Source organism: Marmota flaviventris, chromosome 6 (genome assembly GCF_047511675.1).
Source record: "Marmota flaviventris isolate mMarFla1 chromosome 6, mMarFla1.hap1, whole genome shotgun sequence".
In the NCBI taxonomy this organism is placed as follows: Eukaryota; Metazoa; Chordata; class Mammalia; order Rodentia; family Sciuridae; genus Marmota; species Marmota flaviventris.
In genome coordinates, this window is record NC_092503.1 from 6,745,313 (window position 1) to 6,763,562 (window position 18,250).

General features: G+C 47.5%; 1 protein-coding gene and 1 pseudogene across 5 annotated transcripts in view; one reads left to right on the forward strand and one right to left on the reverse strand.

Annotated features, from left to right (window-relative positions):
• The window catches only part of Prkn (parkin RBR E3 ubiquitin protein ligase), a 1,231,972-nt gene that overhangs the window by 1,183,478 nt on the left and 30,244 nt on the right, over positions 1-18,250 (forward strand). The window lies entirely within an intron of this gene.
• Positions 6,575-9,289, reverse strand: LOC114095958 (RWD domain-containing protein 4 pseudogene; annotated as a pseudogene).

Sequence of the window (18,250 nt, forward strand, 5' to 3'; positions counted from 1 at the left end):
TCCATTTGATTAGAAATACCAAGTGAACCCAAACCTAGGGTCAACACAGCATCTCCAAGTCAGCAGGGAAAGCGTGTCCTTACTGGCGGCCCTGTGTGGATCCCTTCCTTCCTCAGGGCCAGCCATATTCCCACCTTCAGTGAAGATGCAATGGGGTGACATCATAATTCATTGTCTGGAAAGCAATGACAGATTTGCAGTGGATCAGGGAGCGCGACTCGGTGTGGAGCACAGTTGGGCAGGAACAAGCCACAGCAAGAAGGACAGGATGAAGGCACAGTCCATTGGCCTGAGTAGCTTGGAAAGCACTGGGTAGAGGGAACTTAGGAACAGCCCCCTGACCTCATGACGTTGACGCTAGCCTGGATCCCGCTTCCTCTGGGCTAGTGCTGATTCAGAAAGCACTTTGCCAGGACGTGAGAGCCACGGCACTCAGATCTGTGTCACCGAGACTAGGAAGCCAGCTTATGACACGGCTCGGGAGGACAGAGTGAGAAGTTCCTGCCAAGTCATGTGATTTAACACTAAAAAGGCATGTATGTGTCAAGCTGACATCGCTCTCCAGAAGAACTTGGAAGCGGCCCACCTTACGTTTGGGTGGATTTGAGTAAAATACCTGACATGTGCCAATGGAGGCTCCAGGTTCCTTCCAGAAGCATCCGATAAAACCTTACTGCTTTAAAATAATTAGAAAATTAGTGGAAAGACTTAATCATAAACCAAGACTCATGTAAGGTCAAATTTCAAGTATATATAAAGGGGGGGGGGGGGTTGTGGACAGAAGGTCGCCAGTCCACAGACCACTTGCTACCATCCCTCTACTTGGGTCTGTTCCCAGTGCCAAACGCACGTCAGATATCTGTTGATTTTAGATACATGAAACCAATTTGACTTTCCTCCTCAGCAAAGAAAATGATATTTTTCAAAATTCATGGGAGCAAAAGTCCAACTTTTAAGGCACTATTTGAACTGCCACCGTTGAAGGACTGGTGCAGATGTGCACATGACCCTCCTCCTTGTCTCTGGCACAACCTCCTCAGCTGTCAGAGGATGCGAGATGGAACCCGAGCCGCCTGGCACTGAGCGCCCACGGGCCCGGGTTCCCTGTGCAGCCCAGAACGCCAGCCAGGAGAGTCGTGGACACAGCGGCCACTGCTGGGTCAAGGAACTAGGTCACCACTGCAGCTGCCATGAATGAGTAACGATCTTGCAAAAGAAGTCCATAAGCAAATGACAATGAATGGCTTTTCTCCCCGGTCCAGTTGTAAATCCTGCCTCTGTGCAACAAGGGCTCTTGCCCACTGTGGTCTGTCCTTGGCCTGGGAGATGTTTGGGGACGTAAATCAGTGTTCAGGTTAGAGGGGCAGCACTGGAGCAGGTGACAGGGGGCGATGTGGTCATTTAGTCACTCCTCTGCCTTCAGTGAGATGCAGAATGATGAACTTAGGTCCCGCCGTCCCAGTGAGGAATTTCTGTTGGAATTCCATCCCAGTATTTGTGACCTGCCTTCTCCAGCTCTTCAGAAGGATGTTGCTACCGGCTTGATGGGGGGATGGGTTCTGCACAGCGATACAGGGGAAGGCGTGGCCGTCTGCGCCATTTCATGACATTTTCCAACAAGGACTTCGGTGCTTAGAGACAGAGCCTTCTGAATATTTCATTTTTACTCTTGTTATTGTGCCGTGAGTGACATACACCATGATACACTTTCCAGAAAAGACTCTCTGCACAGAGTCACGGAAATGTGTTATCGCCGATAATGTCAACAGAGGGAAGTCCTGGCACATTTTTAGCATCTCAATTTTGAATCTTTGTTAGCTACAATTTACCGAAGCCATTGGGGCCACGGAGATGAGTTACTCTGTCTAGGCTCCAGCTAGGCTTGAGGGCATTGATCACACAGGCCCTGCTTGCAAGACTGTCCTGTGCTCATCCTAATTAATCTTATTTGCCCTTGGAGAGCCCAAGCGTCACCCAGCTGTGGAATGTGGCCACACTGCTGGGAGCACAGACCCTCCCCTGCTCCGTGGTGGCTCCAGCCCATCTTCACAGAGCAGTGTCTGTGTCCCCCCTCTCTCCCTCCTTAAGCCAACCCTACCAGGTACCCCTCAGGGCCTAGTGTGCGGTGGGTGGCAGCACTGGGAGCACATGGATGGCCCTAAGGAGCCCGAGGTTGTGGGGTGGCATATAAGAGAACACAGTGCGGGGGGGATGGGAAGTAGGTCGGGTGTGTCCAGGGCAGTGGGCACATGCCAGAGAAGATCAAGCCTAGCCTGGGCTCAGGGGTTCCCGGGGTGATTTCTGAATTGAGAATCACAGCCGAGTGGCTATAGCACACTCGGCTGAGCAAAGCTGGGAGAGGGGCAGGGGCAGCACAGCTCAGGAGCAGAGGATGCAGCTGCTCCCCAGAGACCAAGCCCGGCCGGGCCTGGGCCTTCGTCCCTGCGCTTGGCCCCTGCTGTGCACTGCAGCCCCTCCAGGAGGTGAGCGGTTTGCCATTTCTCCATAGGCCCCTTGATGAGCCGTTGGCCTTCTGAAGACTTGATTCCAGTCATAGAGACAGACAGACAGACAGACAGGGATGGCATTTCAACGAATAGTTAGATCACTGTAATTATTCACTGAAAGCCCATTTGTGCTTGTTGTGATCCAAGTTGTTGGGCAATTTTTTAAAATATAGAATAATGTTAGCCGCCCCGCCCCCACCACCACCACCCTGTTTGGTGACATTACTGGAAGAAAAGGGGACCTATTCCACCCTAGAGAGCATCAACCCAGACCCTAGTGGCCCTGTGGCTGCAAACCAAGGGGGTACTGCACAGCCAGCCGCTGGCCCTTTCCTGGTCACTGTCATTCGGCTAAATGAGCGTCCCTGTAATGTTAAAGGACCAAGAAAGCTATTAGTGAGGAGGCCGCGCGGAGGATGGCACCTCATTCGCTCACCTGAGGTCCGCCATTATCTCAGCAGCTGGGAAATGCAGTGGAGGTCCCGCTCTTTAGCCGCCTTAATTAGTTTGCTTTCTACCTCCTTAGCAAAGCAATAAGATGGGGAAAGGGAAGACAACAGGCGGGGGAGAGTTGTGTAAGTCTGAGTTTTATTTTATAATTTAGCGACGCCGCAGGTGTGAGTGCTGCTGGCAGATAAGGCTTTCAGGTCACTGAAGGGCCTCCTCCCCTCCTGCTCAGGACCCCGGCCAGCGTTATCTTGTGCTAACAGCTGTCCAGAGGAGCCCCGGAGTCCAGAATGGGCCAAGGCCTGGGTGGCAAGCGCTCTGCGAGTGTTTCTGGCTTCCACCATTGTCTGCAGGCAGGGCAGAGATGCATATCCAGGGAGGATAATATGGGAATGGATCCCGCCATTATTAAGGAGCCCCAGCTGTGACCTGCTCTGAGCCTGGAGAACACAAACAGAAGCCTTAGCCGGCTTAGCTCCTGAGGGAGGCCTGGCTGAGTAGACGTCTCAGACCCAGGGGTTCTGGTGGCTGCCCTCCCTCTTTAAACTGGAATGCTCATGAATACAACGTAGGGCAGAGGACCTGGGGCAGGGAACCCCTGAGTTCCAGCAGAGCCCTCGGTAATGCAGATGCCCGGGGCCTGCTACCTTCCCCTGGAGACAGGCACGGGAAGGAGTCGACGTTCTGGAGGTCTGGGTCAGCTTCTTGCCTTAGAGTGTTCTTCCCTTCAAGGGTGAAATCCCAATCCTAAACAACCTTCCAAATTAATTCTCCAGTGCTGAAGAATTGCCGCCTTAGCTATCACAAATGGAAGTCCAGTTGCTCCGTGCGAGGCTTTCTGCTCCCGGGCCTTTACGCCTGGAAGCAACTCTTTAACCCAAACCTCTGGGTTGGCTAAATGGAGAGCCTGCCATAACCGGGGTCGAAGGTGAACACGGACAGATCCTGATGGCACGTTTGTTAGCAACCCCATAAGGAAGGGTGCTGCTGCAGGCCGTCACCCTCCTCTGCAGTGTGCTCTGAGCACAGTCTGCCTGTGACGAATGGTCTGGCCGCTATCTATCCTTGGTACAAGATTTGACAGAGTGAACAAGCAGGAACAGCAGACACCCAGAGACGCAGTGAAGGTTACAGATAACCCCGAACAGCTCTTCCTGTCTGCGCTTCTTGAACAAATGGCTCAGAGTGTGTGGCAGGAAGAATCTTATGTTCTCACTGTAGACAGTTACACCTTGTTTTCTTTAATCTGACTCATTTTCTGTACCCTGAAGTTCCTTCCTCCATCGGTACAAAACGGAACTCAACTCTCCCAAAGGCTGAAGTAGAGCAGCCATCATTGGAGGGAAACAAAACTTTGAATTTAAATAATTAGAATCATTAAAGCACTCGTGGTTTTCTAACCTTCCTGATGTCCCTACTTACCTCTGAAATGTTGAAGGTGTTCTCTTCTTTTGTCCGGTGATACCTTCACTGACCACCTTCATGATCTGAGCAGCCCTTGGAGTAGTGGCTCTGCACTGTCCACTGGGCTCCTGAGCACGTGGAATGGGGCTGGTCTAAATGGAGCCATTTCGCAAGTGCACAGGATTTCCAAAGCTTGAGAGTGAAAAAAGGCAAAGTAACTTGGTAACCAGCTCATATTGGTGACATGTCGAAATTATACGACTTTGAATTTAAGTGACTTAATTTAAGTCACTCCACCGCTTTCTTTTTCCTCTTTGTAGCTACAAAAACATGTTTTAATCATTGTATCAGTTGGACAGAGCCATTCTATACCGTGTCCTTTCACCAAAAGTGTTAAGATCAAAAGAATGAAATGGTGCAGAATTATCACTGTGGCCCGGTTCTGTTAGGAATGCTCTCCCAAGACCAAAAGTGCTTTCCTTAGCGACTATCTTCTCTGGCTCCATGGCTGGACACCATTAGCCCCTTGGTGGTCACAGGACACTAATTAGCCACACAGGGGTGCTCGAGGCTTCTTGGTACACTTGGGCCACACAGCGTCGTGCTGGGCTCCTCTTGCCCCAGGCAGCTGGCTCAGCCTGGCTGAGCGTCCACACCACAGCCCTGGTCCTACAGCCCCCGTCACACCACAGTTCCATAGCTGGTTGCCAGCCCTGACCCTGTCTAGCCCTAGTCCCTCACCCCAGCTGCCTACTCCCCTGTGTACCCCAACTCCAGGGTCCAGAGGAAGAACTGCCACCCCTCCCTGAAACCCCCCGGGACTGGCACCTCCCTGGCAGTCATAGTTGTCCTTGTCCCTGTCCCCCCTTGTCCTCCCACTCATGCCCTGTGCTCCCACAGGACCTCAGGTCCATTACACAAGGAGGCTGTGGCCAAGCGAACTCTATGGTGGGAGAGCACCCAGGCAGCAGCACTCGCCCAGCACACAGGACGTGCCTGTGGAAGCAGGGTGGGATGGTGGCTCCTGGGGGCCTGGGAGTGGTCACCTATGACTATGTCGTAGTTCTGTGCAGACCCCTGGGCACCTGGCCCAGGGTATGCACTCAGGGACTTTGGGCAGCATGAATGAGCTAGAGCAGTTTCCCCACCTCGGTCACAGTGATGGTGTTGACATGCAGATCCTGACCCCGTGCTCCTGGGCATCGGGTGCCATTCCACTTGTCTCCCAGGTCCCAGGTGGTGCTGAGGCTGCTGGTCTGGGGACTCCCGGATCACTGCTGGGACCAGCTTTGGGGCTTCCTCTGAGTTCATGTTTCAGAGGCCCCTGTTGACGTGGCGATCCAGGCCTCCCCTGATCCAGAGGGTCTCCTGCTGGGAGAACGGTCCATTAGGAAGAGCAGGGATGGAGCAGGGCCTCCCCGCGCGACCTCTCACCAGCAGTTGTGCCCAGGAGTCTGCCTCAAGAACAATCCCCACCTTGTTTAGCAGCCCTAAAGCCTCAAGGGCATTTGGATTTCCCAGGCCTTGACTTTCTCTGGGGCTTTACGTCTGCTCCTAACCCTCTCTTCCTATCATCTTCATTCTCTTTCTTCCTCATCTTCTTCCCTTTTGCAACAACTCTGAGCCCTGTCAGAGTGGAGCCTCTCCACCCGTCACACCCAAGACCGCAGCCTTGGAGTCTGGCTCATCATTGTACCCTTGAGCCCCACCGTGGGCTCTGAGTTCACTAAGGAAGTCCCCTGGCCAGATGGCTTTGTTCTTGTCCTCCAGCTCTCAGGCCCACCCCTCCCTTGTCACCCAAGGAATTCACCACTGCGCCACCTACCCATCTGCGTGTCTGTGTGGCAGTTACTCTATGAGTCCCTGGTACCTCCTCAGTGATCACACAGCATTAGAGCTGACTTGAGTTTGAAGTGACTGTGGCCCATCCAAATGGAAAGGCACGGTAGGCGGCATGCAGCTCGGAGGGGGTCAGGAGCACAGGCTAGGGTTCAAGTTGTTGTCTGAAGGGACAGAGGTGACGAGCATAAAAGCAAATGCCATTTCCAGGTGCCTTTGCCCCCTGACTTAACCCACCCGGTGGTCTCTTCCCTATGAGCCTCTGTGCCCTGCATGGGACTATTTCATAAGATTTTTTTTTAACATTTTACCTTTTATTAAGGCAAGTTTGTGAAAATAATGTAATACACCCAGATCTTTTCATGAACTTTCCACTGACAACATTTTTTAATGTAAGAAACATACCGAAAAACCGACATTTTATAAAAAGTCACCTCGATACCAGAAAATAGTTAATGAAAGATGTTGAACCCAGTTTACTTTTTAAAGGATGCTCTTTCCTTGACTCAAATTCCAAGTGTTATTCATCATCTTTAGAGCCAGTTTTGCTTCAAAGCTTCAAGACATCAACCCAATTCCAGCCTCGAGGGAGTTCCCCTTTATGATCTGTTTTGTCTGCCAGTTTACGTTTCTGGGCTTTAGAAAGTTGTCCTTTTTTGTCATTTTTCTTATTTGATGGAGCTGTATTAGGAGTTTCAACAGAGATGATATTGCTTATAGACGTTGTAGAATCAGCGGGACAATGATTCTCCATGAACTGCTCTTTATTGTCTTTGGCATATTCAAACAATGTATAGGTCATAGCAGTTCCAAGATTCACTTCCACAGCTTCCTGTAACTTCCTGTAACTCTGCTTTACAGCTGATGATATGGTGTTGTTAAAAAAAAAAAAAAAAAAAAGCGTTCATAGATATAATTGGAGGTGTTTGGGGATATGTTTCTGTCCAGGAAATCTCTATTAAGAAGGCTTTGGGATCACCATTTTCACCTATATATAATATATTCACTAAGTACTTTTTGTTCCATTTACTTTATTTCTCCCTTTTTATCATAGAATCAACTTCCACTCTCCCAACATGTGTGATATTTTTCCTTTGTTTTTTGTTGAATAGTTTGAAAGCAAAGTATCCTAAGAACATTCTCTTTAATAACCACAGGACCATTATCACACCCTATATTGAAATGAAACTGGACTTAATTCCCAGAAACTTTCATCTCGTTCATAAATAGAACGGAATGCTTCTAGTTCCATCTCCTGGTCCTCGTCCAGGAGGACAGCGTTCACGACAACTAAGAAAAAGCAAGGGCAGTGGCCCAAGGCCAGGGCATTCCCCTTCGGTGCAGGGTGGGGAGTAAGCTCCTCTGAGCCGTAAACCGAGTTCAGGCGCACACTCAGCGGTCTACAGTATCCAGCAGGACTAGGTGGGCAGTGGGCGGAAGGCCGTGGCAGGTGGGGCGCTCAGGCATCTAGTAGGAGGCTGCAGGGCGGCAACGGCAGAGGCTCTGCAAGATATATTTTTTGATTGATTTTTTTTTTATCATTGATGAATTTGGAAAGAAAAAGAAACTCCAAAGACAAAAGCCTCCAAAACGTGCTAGCAAGGCTCCCCAACATGGTTGAGTTGGCCCTGCCCCAGGGTGCCAAGGGCCCGGCCCAGGTGTTCTGGGGAAGCATTTGGTCTCCCCTGCTGTGCTAAAGAGCATAAGGATGCCCACAGGCGCGTGGGACAAATTGGGCTCAAATTGCCATATGGCTTGGATTTCACATTTTCCAGGGCATAGTCTAATCATTTCTACAGAGTCTAATGCCTTGCTGTAGATTGTAAATGATAAGGTCACATGGATTAGAGACCAGTTAAAAATTATAGAAGACATATGCTATGCATTTTACTAATGAATGGCCATATTCAAACATGTTCACTAATTAATGGCAATATTTGAATGGGTCCACTAATGAATGGCAATATTTGAACGTAGTGTTGAATTTGATACCCTGCGACCAGAGCTCCGTTTCTAGAAGGAGCCAAATGCTCCATAAGGTCTGGGAAATGCGGATTTGAAAGAAAAATTGGGCAGGCCTTCCAAGATGTTAAAGGAATTCTCAGAGACTGAAATCTGCCCACCAACAAGTTTGTTTAGATGACATTGACAGTGCGAATATTATCGTCAAATCCTCCAAGAGGCTCAGCTGCTACCAAATCCTACTTCAGCCTTTGGAAACAAGGGAAACCATGAATCCAGAGGGATAGCAGGGAACTCAGAAGAAGGGCATCATCACCATAGTAAGTCGTTCTTAAAAGTGGTAAAAAAGAAGTAAGAAAGGAAGGGGGGAGTTAGGGACAGAGTCACTGCCATAAATTGTACCTGGCCCAGCTTCCTGTGTCCCCTGGAGGGCTGCTGTTAGGACACCTAGTAGCCCTTGCTGAGGGTTGGTTCTGTCCTGTAAGGCCCCGGACACAGCACAGGGGGGAACCTGAGGATCCCCGTCCTCTGTTTTCCACTGGGACCTCCAGTGTGTTGGCTTCCTGTGATGAAATCTACACAAAGTCCTTTCCCAGCAAACAGGCCAAACTCAGGCCAGGATGATCATGCAGACAACTGACCCCACACAGCAGGAACTGGGAAGGGACCGAATGGTGCTGACACAAGCTACTTTGACCCTGGTTCAGCCACATGGATTAGACTTAGAAGTGGTCCAGAGTTACTTCCTTGGCTGGGAGTATGTCTCTGTGGTTATATAACACATATTAGAAGCGCTTAGCAGGCTGGGGATGTGGATCAATGGTAAACACTTGCCTGGCAAGTGTGAGGCCCTGCATTCAAACCCAAGCACACACAAAGAAAAGTCTTATGTTTGATGTGATATTCTTTTAATGTGGCTTGATAAACGCAGTGATCAGTGACGCACAAGTTAGGATGGGGAGAGGAAGAGGAACCTCACAAACTTCACATACCTGCCGTGGAGTTCCCAAACACAACCCGAATGTGACGTGCATGTACCCTTTGACCCAGCCACTTTGCTTCTGGGAATGATCCCATGGTTTTCCTTTCACATATCTATCACCTGCTGCTGTGAGGAAGTCCAGCACCATGTCCGCTCCCAGGGACCCAACCAGCGGTCTGTGAGATACACTCAGCGAAAATCCAAAGACGTTAGCACAATGCAACATACAATATTTTACATACCACTTTTGTTTAAAAACAACATACTTATGCATGTACGTGCTTGCTCGAAGGCATCAGATATTTATGAAACAATGCACACATGAACAGGTGACCATGGTCATCTCTGTGAAGCCTTGCTGCTGACCAAGGAAGGAGACTTATTTTCCACCTGCACCTTTCGAAAGTGTGTTTATGTACATGTGTCATCCATTCAAAAATGACATAATCTGTTTTTTAAAACATGTGACCATGCAAATTATATTTCAATAAAACTATTAAAGAAAATGGAAAATCAAATGGCCAATAAACATCTGTCAGTTTGAAAAAAAAAAAAAACTATCTTACAGTAGGAAGTAAATTTCAATGTCCTGGTCCATAACTATAAATTGAATAGCTCAGTTCCCATCCCCAGGAGCGCCACCCCCAACACCTCTGTCCACAGCATCTGTGAAGCATAGCCTCAGCTGCTAGAAGCAGCAGAGTGGAACTGGTGTCTTCATTGTGACCAGGTTCTGAGGCAGATACTGGTAACATTTCCACTCTATCGTGCAGCAAGCACGCAAGTTAAGACTGAAACAGCAGGTGTGTGCGTCCTTGTCCTCGATGAAATAGAGGATGTGTTGGCAAAGGGTATTTTCAGAGTTCCTTTAAGAGCCCTCTTGAGTAGAAATTAAACCAAGGAAAGTATGGGACATTTCAAGGCAGCAGACCTAAAACAAATGTAACTTTGGGGACACTACCTAGATGTCACCATATTTTATGGGAAACTAGGTAGCATTGTAAAAATCATCCTTGGTGCATTAGTATAGGATTTGGGAAATACAGAGGAATTTGAGCACTCAGCTATATCCAGCTGCCTTAGAATCATTTATTTAGCCATTTGGAGGTTGCACATAAAAGATCGCCTTGGTCTGTTTGCATTGGAGCTTGGCACAGTTTAAGATGGCCTTCCACCACCGGATTCTGAGAATTTAAGACATTGTGTGCTTGAAAGGAAATAATTTCACTTTCTTCTTTTCAAAATCATGTCTTAGCACATTGTTATCTGACACCATTCCCGCTCTGTGACATTGTCTTGTCAGTACGAGTTTTGCATACATCAGCGGCTGGTCACCCCACCGGGACCCCTACTCTTTTGATACGTTATTTTTAACACAGAGAGACTGAACTTACATATCTCTGCCGCCACCTTCAGGAAAGTCATGTACTGAAAAGAATCCTATTTCTTCTGTCCCCAAAGAAGTACAAATGTGGGCTTCATGCTTTTGATGTTTCCCTTGACTATAGTAAGGGGTCCTAAGATGGTATTTGATTCTCCTGTTCTTTTGACACAGAACTTCAAGAGCTGTGGAAGAAAAATAAATGGCACATAATAGAACGCTTTCCTAACAGATGCAGGCATGACAGAAAACAGGCACAAAGAAATTTTGGCTTTCATATAGAGATCATTCAACTGTAAGGATCAAAATCTTATTTTAAAGGGTCATTACTTGTGGGTACCAACCTGCTCTTCATGTTATTGATCAGCAGTCCCTTGAACATCCTGATAGAAGTGGAAACTGTTCCTCTGCTTCTTTTTCACGCTTCCAAAAAGAAAATACACACATTCCTTTTCGGATGTGCCTATTATGGGCATTCGAGAAGTCAGACTCAAACATCAATCAAATAGACGTCTGCACTGACGTGGTACAGAAGGAGTGACGCGGCGGACAATTCCGACACTTCCTTGGTAGTGGGGATTGTGTAAGGGATTGACAGTGACATACCCCTGTGTTCATGCGTGTGGGCAGAGGGAGGCAGGCCAGCATCCCTCTCCATAAGCAGAGTCTCGCCCTGCGGGAGTTGACGGTGGTGTCCTAGCTTCACCTGAGTCTTCCACATAATGATCATTATTACCAGGATGCTAGGAATTCCTCTAATCAACAAGGTGCTTTCTGTCACTTACATTTCCATAGAACCGTGTTGCATCATAACCCTACGAGAAAACTACTGTTGTTTACCATCTCCCAGAAACTGTGCTAAATATCCAACATAAAGGTCGGCCTTCTTTCCAGATGCAAAATCCTAGGATCACAGGATAATAAAGAGGGCCTCTGTAGCCAGGTCTCTCTGACTTCAGAGGTTCTGTTTTTTAAATACTAACCTATATCTGGTTTTTAACATAAACATCTACTGTGTTATTTCATGAATTATAATATGCTGTGTCCTTTCACATGTCACCCAGGTCAAATTTTTTTCTCATCCTAAAGATAAAGGCGATTATGTAGCCCATAAAGACGGGCATACCTTCTGGAAACTGTGTCACTGGATAATTTCGCACTGTGGGAGCACCCTAGAGTGTGCTTGCTGATACCAACCTGAATGCACAGCCCATCACGCACCCAGATGATGAGGCAGAGTCTGTCGCCCCTGCACTGCAATCCCAGGTGGCCTGCTCCCGTACTGCATGCTGCAGGCGATGGGCACACCGTGCCAAGCATTCGTGGATCTAAATGTACAAAAATGACACAGTATAGCTGCAGTATAAAGGGTAAAGTGGCACAGCTGTATAGGACTGGAAGCTGCTGTGGCAGTCAGCGCGTGAGCAGTGAGGAGTGAGACCAGGGTGTTCGTGCTCTGCCGTAGACTAGCACCTGCCCACTTGGGCTGTACTACGTTCATTGTAAAAAATGTTCTTCTTTCTTCAATGATAAATTAGCTTATTGTGACTTTTACTTCATACACCTTTTTAATTTTTGACTCTTCCATAACAAGTTAAAACAAACACATTGCACAGCTATACAAAACATGTCTTTCCTGCTGGGCTGGTAATCCCAGCAACTTGGGAGGCTGAGGCAGGAGGAGCACAAGTTCAAAGCCATCCTCAGCAATAGCAAGGCAGTAAGCAGCTCAGTGAGACTCTGTCTCTAAATAAAATACAAAATAGGGCTGGGGATGGGGCTCAGTGGCGGAGTGCCCCTGAGTTCAATCCCCAGTACCAAAACAAAACAAAAAAAAAAAATTATTTCTCTACACCCTTATTCTATAAGAGTTTCTATTTTTTTTTTAAACTTTTTAAATGTTAAAAACTAACACACAAACACACTCATCACCTGGGACAACAGGGGAGCAGGCGCATCAGTGTCCCCATCTCCCACCTTCACATCTGTCCCTTTGTCTTGGGGGCAGTCACATGCGTGGAGCTGTCACCTCCTGTGATAACAAGGGCTCTTGGAGTCCTCCTGAGGGACCTGCCCACCCAGGGTGGTCGCTGGCGTTGCTCCTTGGTGTCACCCTGGGTTTGCCTGTGAGGGCAGAACGCGCCTGAGCCCTCCTCCGTTAGTGGAGGCCGGTCAGTGCTGGGTGCTCTCCGGGCTGTGGAGGGCCTGCCCAGGTCTGCAGGAGCTCCCCACGAGCCTGCAGGTGGATCTGCTCAGGGTCTTTACGGTCCTTCTCCACAGATGCCTTTTCTCTGACCTCTCCCAGGGCTGTGAGCTCCCTGTTGGGAACTGTTTCACTACCTGGTGACCACCATGTGTGAAGGGCCAGTGGTGGCTGAACATGATTGTGTGGTCATGGCTGTCCCCAACACATGTGGGTCACAGGGCAAAAATAAGATTGCACTGCTAAGAAGGGTTCAGTTACTACTCAGTTTAAAAAAATTGACATTGGGGCTGGGGATGTGGCTCAAGTGGTAGCACGCTCACCTAGCATACGTGAGACACTGGGTTCGATTCTTAGCACCACATAAAAAAACATAAATAAATAAAGATACTGTGTCCACCTAAAACTAAAAAAAAAATTTTAAAAATTTAAAAAAAAAAAAGATTCAAATTCTTAAAAAAAATTGACATTGAAGTTAGCCTTTATTCAAAAGTTTGGGTTTTTTTAATTTATTTTACTATTTTATTTTATTTATTTTACTATTTTATTTATTTATTTATTTTACAGTAAAATGCATTTTGTCATATACGACACAAACGGAGCACAACTTCTCATTCCTCTGGCTGTACGAGTCACTCCACTAGTGCGCTCACACCTGTATAGGGTGATAATGTCTGCCCCTTTCTACTTTCCTTCCCCTCCACACAACGCCCCCCCCCCCGTGTGTGTGTGAGATATGGTATACAAACCCTCCCCCTACACAAACCAAAGTTCCTTCATTCTTCCCTATCCCAGTTTGCTTGCTTATTACACTCATCGTAGGCATTTAGGATGTGCTAATTCCTAGAGTTAAATGAGAGCTTGGGCCCCCTCTCCCAGCTTGCAATGTACTGGAAGATGAAGCACTGGGTTCTGTGTCAGCCGTCATTGGATGACATGGTATGGGCTCGCAGTCTTGAATTACCAAGTTCACTAGGTCTTTGTCCATTAAAAGTAAACAATCACACTATTGGGAGTGATGACCTTTTTCCCAGCATTGAATTATGAGGGAAATTTTTTCATCTGGCTGCTTAGAATTTATAAAAATTCTAAGGGGAGAGGTTTGAACTACAATTTTGTAAATAACACAGAACATTTAAATAGTTATTTTTATGTCAGTCCTTTTGTAAAAAACAGAGAATAAACCAACCAACCTATTTTAATATTTTCTATAGAAGCTTTATCAGCCAGACTGTACCAAAGAAGCAGAACCAGTAGGATTGCTTTATATATGCACACACACATATGTATGCGGGTTATACCTAAATGTATGTGTATAAATACACATCCCTCCATACATATATATGGATATATACCCACATACATATATACATATGTGTGTGTGTGAGATATGATATACAAACCCAGATGACATGCTGACGTGTGTATATATACATGCACATGCATATGTAGCTGTATGACCACATATCAACTTACACACACATATAGACATACACACATATATATGGAGAGATTGGTTGCAGGAAATTGGTTCACCTGGCTTTGGGGGTATTTAGGACATTGGCATCTGCTAAATGACAAGCAGGCCCTCGGGAAGGGCAGACTGGGACTCCTGGGCACAGCCTGGTTCTGCAGTCCGCAGGTAGAATCTCTGCCTCCTCACTCTGCTCCAGAGACCTGGTGGTGGATTGATGAGGCCCACCCAGGACAATGTCCCTCACTTAAAGCCTCCTGTCCACAGCTCTCACATCTGCAGGGCACCTCCCAGCAGCACCTGGATCAGCTGGAGACAGGTCCAGCCAAGCTGACAGAAAACTGACGTCCTGGGAGCTTGTCAGTCCATGCATGTGATTGTTCGCCAAGAAAATCTAGTAAGAGAATAATTACTTTTAACATGTTTAAAGAAAACCAATGAACAGGAGTGGCATTTGCCGGCCTTCCTCGAGAGAAGCCGGTCCAGGAGAGGCCAGCCCCACGCAGTGAACGGCAGACCCTAGCACTCAGTTCTCGTCCACTCCTGAGCCTTGGAGAGTGTCTCGGGTCTTAAGGGAGCACCAGCAAGTGGGGGACCAAGGTTAACTGACAGCAGATCCCCAAGGGCATGGCAACTGCTGTCCTAGAAAGCCGCACACGCGTGTGTCTGCCCTCAGGTGCAGAAGCTAGAGGGAGAGGTGTGGGGTGTGGAGCTCAGGAGAGCAGAGGGGAGGCCTGGGGAGCCGCAGGAGGGGGCAGGGAGGGAGGAGGGAAGGCAAAGGGCAGGTACTGGGAACAAAAGTGACCAAATCATACTGTCGTATTGTTGGCATGACAAACCCGCAACCAGGAATTCCACTATTACACAAAATTGTAATGCACCAACTTAAAAAGTTTAAAAACAGAGCTCCCCGAGTCTCCACCAGAGGCTTGCAGGTTGGCAGTGCGGCTTGTTGGAGCTGCTCCCTCTTCTCCCTCAGGGAGCTCTGCCTCTGAAAATAGCCGGGAGAGTTTGCAGACTCGCCCCAAACACCATCTCAAGGAGTATTTGTATCAGCCTCAGCCAGTCCCCAAACTCCTATGCTCACCACACCCTTAGGATCTCCAGGCCAAGAGACACAGACCTCCCAATTCTGGGTGTTCTCCATCCTTTTTATTGATGCCTTATAGTTGTGCATAATAGCAGGACTTGTTGTTACGTATTCGGACATGCGCACAGTGTAACCATACAGTGTGGCCAGTACCCCTCCCCAGCACTTCCCGTCCCTCTCCTCCCCCTCCCCCTGGTCTTTACCCTCTGCTGATCTCTCTTCATTATCATGAGGATCCCTCCACCTTTCTGTTCCTTTCTCCTCTCACCTTCCACATGAGAGGAAACATGCGCCCCTTGGCTTTCTGAGTTTGGCTTATTTCACTTAACATAATACTCTCAGGTTTCATGCATTTTCCTGCAAATGACATAACTGCATTCTTCATAACTGAATAAAACTCCATTGTGTGTATATACCACATTTTTTTTTATCCATTCTTTGTGAAACAGCTAGGCTGGCTCCACAGTTTGGCTTTTGTGAATTGTGCTGCTATGAACGTGTCACGGTAGTGTGCGGACTTTGATTCTTTAGGATAAATACTGAGGAGTGGTAAGGTTGGGTCACAGGATGGTGACCTCCATACTGATTCCCGCAGTGGGAATTTGTAATCCCGCCAGCTGTGTAAAGTGTTCCTTTCTCCCCACATCCTCTCCAGCATTTATTATTTGTATCCTTGATGGCTGCCACATTGACTGGAGTGAGATGAAATCGGAGTGAAGTTTTGATTTTCATTTCCCTAACTACAAACGCTGTTGAATATTGCTTTATATATTTTCTAGACTTTCGTACTTCTTCTTTTGAGAAAGTGTCTGTTTAGTTTCTTTGGGGTTCGTTTTTTTGTGGTGTTAAATTTTTTGCATTCTTTTTGTACATTCTTGATGTTAATCCTCTGTCAAGAGAGTAGCTAACAAAGATTCTCTCCCATTCTCGAGGTTCTCGCTTCACATTCTTAATTGTTTCCTTGCTGTGCAGAGCTTTTTAATCGATGCCATCCATTCGTTACCTCTTGGCATTATGTCCCGAGCTTTAGGAGCCTTATTGAGAAGGTTGTTGCCTGTTCCCAAAAGCCAGAGTGTTGAACCTACCCTACGTTTTCCTCTGAGAGTTACATAGTTCTGGTCTCATTTCTAGGTCTTGGATCCATTTGGAGATGACTCTTTTGCAGGGTAAGCAGTAAGGGTCTGTCTCGTTCTTCTACATAGCGATAACCAGTTTCCCCAACACCATTTGTTTAAAAAAAAAAAACAAAAGTGTCTTTTCTCCAGTATATGTTATTTACACCTTTGTCATGGACTAGATCAAAGATTGTCTCTGTGTGGATTTTTCTCACCTAATAGTTCTAGTTTTTAAAGATTTAGGTCCAAGACACACAGTTAAGACATCTAATATCTGACCAATTTAATACAATCTGAAAAAATAGTTAATATCAATTTTTAAAATAGATAAACATATATTTTATTATATTCTTAAATAACAACATCCCTCATCCAAATAGATGTTTACATGGTACTTATATTTTGTCATAATATTAATGACAATGTCACTGAAGGGAAAGAACACATCTCCACTCTAACTGGGGATGACCCCAAGTGGGTAATTCAGTGTCCACTGGATATTGATTATCACTGTGCCTCCCTCAAACTGTAAAAATATCCCTGTGCAGCCCTGTGGGTTCATTGTGGCACCCCAGGGTGCCTTGGTTCATAGTTTGAGAACTGAGGCCCTAAGCATTTATACCAAAGCCTTGTTGAGAGTCCTGAGTTCTGAGTAATGTGATTGAAAACCCCAAACCCATTCAAGGTCAAATCAGACCTTCTAGTTATTCCCCATCTGGTATGAGACAGATTCAAGATGTGTAACCAGGAAGCACCTACCATGTGACAGAATTTAAATCATGCCCTCAGAGTACAGCAAATGAAGGAACGCCCCGTCGAGTCACCACCAGCCCATGCCCGCAGCTTTGCTTCCCTCGCCACCCTGAAGTGGCAAGGCTTTGATTTTTTGTTCGCTCTTTGTTTCCTGTTATTTCTGTCTAGGATGTTTCTTGCAGCACCAACGAGAAGGAATTCGGTGTCTCCGTGTCAGGGAGGCCTGTTTATTCTGACAAACTCATCAACCTCCAGGGTGTTCCTCCACCATGAAGCTGATTTTCTGTCTCATCCGCTGGCTAATAAGATGTGAGGCTCTTTCCCGCCACGCAGCGGGCTGGGCTCGCCTTCCTTCCCTCGGCGCAGTGGTGGAATCGCATCCCGGCTCCCACCGACAGCAGAGCGCGGGGCTGGGCCCAGGAGAACCCAAGATACTGGGAGCAAGGAGAGCTAGGAGGGATCCACGCTGGGAGCAGAAGGAGAGCTAGGAGGGAATGACCTCGGGAGCAGAAGGAGACCTAGGAGGGATCCACGCTGGGACCCAGCTCACTGTTGGCTGTATTCGCTTTCAGTTCTGATTTAAAAAAAAAACAAAAGAAAAAGAAAAGAAAAATCATCCAAGACTGAAACCTGGTGGTGCTCGTGAGAAACACGCCACCCGTCCAAAGCCAGAGATGGCTGAGAGACTAAGTGTGGCAAAAAGGAGGACCATCTTGCAAGCTGAGTGTGTGCCAGACAGGCACACACCTGGCTGTCACAGTCAGCGTCAGATCCCCTAGAACCCAAGGTCCTCCCCCAGGTCCTCATTGGCTGGGTACTAAGGGGTGTACAATCTTCCTGAATGTCCCCTAGGTTTTACTGTCTCCTACTGGGTCATTTGAAGAAATGCACCTTTAGTTGTCCCCTCCCTGTTCTCTGATGGCAGGGAGGACTTTCGGGGACTGAGTCCATTTTGGCACACAGGAAGTTTCTCTCTGTTGGTCAGGTGACCCCCTTCCCCCTGGCCTCCTGTTTGACAGAGACTGAATCTATCCCACTGGGTGTTAACTGCTGGTAGCCATTTGTTCTACTTCTCGTTTAGCTGAATTTCTTA